The following is a 4,111-nucleotide window of genomic DNA, read 5'->3' on the forward strand; positions in this document are numbered from 1 at the left end:
AAAAAAAAAAAAAAAAAATTTTTTGTAACCCAGGTGTGTCGGCCCTGTTGTGATCAAAAGCATTCTAGCAAGGACCTTTCAATTTTTATTTATTTTCTTTCATCTATTTTCCCCAGGTATCTTGAGTGTAATTACATTTATCCAGAGTAGCCTTAGATATAATTTTAAAGACGGCAGGTAGAATATGCATGATCTGAAAGGAAATACGATTGCAACACATTTCTAGAAGGTGAAAGCGATCGCGCAGAGTGAATCTGTTCGAGTCCCCAAGCACATCTATGTCGATAGAGACCATCCCGTATTACTGTAAACACAAGAAGCCTAAAACCACATTTTCCAACGTGTTCTTTCTATTTTTAACACTGCAATGCTCGAAGAAGAATTTAAGGGTGATTTTGACTGCTACTTCTAGCACGTGGAATGACCACGCAGAGACTTTTTCTGGGTTTGTGCAGCTAATGCTGTTGGCAGTGGGGATACTGTTTTCAAGACCCATGTCAGCCCTGAGCACCACGACCTAGGGGTATCTAGGAGTACGTTATCTAATGTGTCCTCCCGCCTACTTTTCAAGACAGTAAGGTGTAATATAAGGGAGATTTAGCTGCTAGTTCTAGCAGGTCGGGCGGCTACGCAGAGGCACCCTCAAAAAGCCGTTATCAACAATTCTGGTTATTTACCCCCAAGTTGGTGATGATCGAGTAGACCTATAACCAAGACGTTCCAACCATGCCATCTCTTTTATTCGATATACCCAAAGACGACATTATCCAATGTGCCCTACAATTTTTGAAGAACGAAAGTGTGATTTGAATGAAATTTGGCCGTTATTTCTAGCATTTTGCGGGACCACGTCTCTAGTTAGCATTAGTCGTGATGTTAGCTTTGTTTCTAGTCTTCTGTCGTTCTTCCATTCACATGTTGGATGCCTCACAGGTATATTAAATTGACCAACTACATGATTGCTACTTTAATTTATCGATCCCAAAGAGATGAAAGGCAGGGTTAGTCTCAGCGGGATTTGAACTCGGAGCATAAAATGTCGTAGCGAAATGCTACCGTAAGGCCTTTGGCGACGACGCTTTAACGATGCTGCTAAATCCATCGCCTTCTATGTTGATGGTCGTGTCGTAGAGAGAATGATAGCTGCTTCGTCTAGAAATAATGGTGCTGAAGTGCTACTAGGGATTGTTTCAACCCTAACCCTCATCTCTCGGGAGTGTGTGTGTGTGTTTGTTTATGGATGGATATATATATGTGTATGTGTGTTTATGGACGGATATGTGTGTGTGTTTGTGTGATGTAGATAGATAAATCGATAAATACCTAAATCGTTATATTGGTAGATAGAGATAAAAGACAGAAAGCTAGATTATAGATAGATAGATAGATAGATAGATGGGTAGATAGATGGGTAGATAGATGGATGGGTGGGTGGATAAATAGATTAGGTAGATGGATGAATATTTGGATGGGTGGTTAGATAGATGAGGTAGATAGATAGACAGATAGATAGATAGAGACACGTAAACACTTGCATGCACACACATACATACATAGACACATACATGCCCTCCATTTCTCAGAAGTGTGTATGTGTATAGATAGATAGATAAATAGATATATAGATATATAGATAGATAGATAAATAGAGACAGAGACAGATAGATAGATAGATAGATAGATAGTGACACGCACGCACATGTATACATAAGAACACAGTGCGCGTTTTTGTGATTGCAGGTAATAAATGTGCGTCGAATGCCACAGTTTCTACATGCTGTGTTTATGCATACCTCGGTGTTTCAGGGCCTGGTGTGTAAGATAAAAGGGTGCAAGCAAATATACACAGACACACACAGTTCACATATAAACATAATATTCATATACCACATGTACACGCAATTTACAAGCCGTTATTGTCACACTTTGTCTCCACATACTCCTTACACACACGCGTATGTTTTTTTTTTTTTTACAAACCAATGCTCATATATCTGTTTTATATCAATTTTCGCTATCTATATTCTACATATAAAATAATAGATCTGGGTTAGAATTTCAGACACCGAGTTTTCAGTTGTTCGATCAATCGAACTACCAAGCTAATTGAATTGCCGTGTAAGTGGCCGAGTATATCAGAGACCCTTATTGCATACATACATACTCTAATCGTAATTCTGAGGCGGAACCAGCGTGATAGTGTTACAAGTCTGGGGTTTTTGTGTTACGGGTACAATCAATCCGATGGATTTCTGTACAGTTTTCGTTTATAACAACGGGGTCTCGACCATTTTAAAGCTTTAGACCCGTTTTAATCCCTATTTTGCTCGGTTGGACCATTGGATCTTAGGGTATCTTTACAATTTAATATCTTTGCAATTTAATATGCTTAGGAATTGTATTAAAACAAATTGTTAAAATATTTCGTGTCTGGCAGAAGCACATACATTTTAACAACGAAATTTTGTGTATCCCAACGATCATATCGACCCCTATTGAGAACCACTCATCTACAATTTCAGTCGCAAAGTAGCGGTCGACTTCCACGCGGTGGAATCGAACTCGGATCTCCTTTATCAGGGTCTCTTTTATTGTGCTTACTGCTGTACACACGTACGCGCGCGTGCATCTACTTGTAAACGTGCTTTGACAAGAAGCCAGATATATGTGAGCGAGGATAGAGAATGTTTATCTTTCCTTTTGCGAAGTGTGCAATGAGACTGCTCGTGTGTGTGTGTGTGTGTGTGTTGACAGTAAACCCGAAACTTTGTTTTGTTTTAGATCGATAAACATTAACGAGATCAACACCAGTAATATACGAGATACTTTTTTATCGATCATGAAAAGATGAAAGCCAAAAGTAAACCCCGCTAAGAATCGAACTCAGAATTGTTAGGAATCGAAGCGAAATATGAGTTTTTTTTTTCATGCTTATGTCTCTCTATTTGCATTACCAGGGGGAAAAAACAATAACAAAAAACCCCCCAAAACTCGTGATTTTTTTTTTTTAAGTACTAGACTTACAAAGAATAAGTCTTAGGGTCAATTTGTTCGGTGCTCCAGCATTGCCGCAGTCAAATGACTGAAACAAGTGAAAGAGTATCTGTCTATCAACACACACACACACATGTACATAGCAGCTAAATCTGAGAGTCGCATATACATATGAAATGTGAGGTCAGGTAAGCTGTTGTTTGTGTGAGTCATTAAACATATACATAGCAGACTGACATAGAGACACACATGCCACATGTACATGGGCCTGTGTAGTAAATGTATGCATGTAGACAAGACATGTTTCTATGTGTTTATGTGTAGCGTGTGCTGTGTGATGTGTTTAACATGCACTAGTTTTGTAAAATACCTGCATGTACTGTGTGTGCATGCAGGGTTATAAGAGACGTGTTTTAGGTTGACACACACATATATATATATATGTATATATATATATATATGAATATATATATATCATCAACATCGTCATTTAATGTCCGTTGGCCAAGCTGGCATGGGTTGGACTGTTTGATCAGGACAAGTAAGCTGAGGGGCTGCACTAGACCCCAGTCTGATTTGGCATGGTTTTCTACATCTGGATGCCCTTCCTAACACCAACCACTCCGAGAGTGTAATGGGTGCATTTACGTGCCACCAGCATGGGTGCCAGTCGCATGACACCAATATCTGCCACGACTACAATTCCACTAGACTTGATGGGTCTTCTTCTCAAGCATGGCATATTATGAAAGGCCTCGGTCATATGTCATTGCCTCCGTGAGGCCAAACATTCGAAAGGTGATTTTTACAGACATCAGCATCAGCCATTTGATAGTTCAAATTTACAGCAAACAAAAGACAAAGACAGATATAGGAACAAGAAGCAGGTGTATTAGCTTAATGCTTGGGAAGAACGGAAGAAAGTCTTTTACGCTTCGAGCCTACTCTCTACGACAGAAAGGATTAAGAGGAAAAAAAAAAACCCAAAAGAGAATGAAAAGAAATAGAGAGAGAAAAAAATGCGCAGAGTTCAATGTTCCGACATGACGAGACTTTTTATGGTATATATATATATATATATATATATATATATATATATATATATATATATATATAT

At 38.7% G+C, this 4,111-nt stretch overlaps 1 protein-coding gene and 1 long non-coding RNA gene across 3 annotated transcripts in view; one reads left to right on the forward strand and one right to left on the reverse strand.

Moving 5' to 3' along the window:
- LOC106878116 (UPF0415 protein C7orf25 homolog) overlaps positions 1-4,111 on the reverse strand; it is a 256,888-nt gene that overhangs the window by 77,514 nt on the left and 175,263 nt on the right. The window lies entirely within an intron of this gene.
- The window catches only part of LOC106878202 (uncharacterized), a 126,992-nt gene that overhangs the window by 688 nt on the left and 122,193 nt on the right, over positions 1-4,111 (forward strand). The gene's annotated exons all lie outside the window — the stretch shown is intronic.

The sequence above is a fragment of the Octopus bimaculoides genome, chromosome 9, assembly GCF_001194135.2.
Source record: "Octopus bimaculoides isolate UCB-OBI-ISO-001 chromosome 9, ASM119413v2, whole genome shotgun sequence".
NCBI classification, from domain to species: Eukaryota; Metazoa; Mollusca; class Cephalopoda; order Octopoda; family Octopodidae; genus Octopus; species Octopus bimaculoides.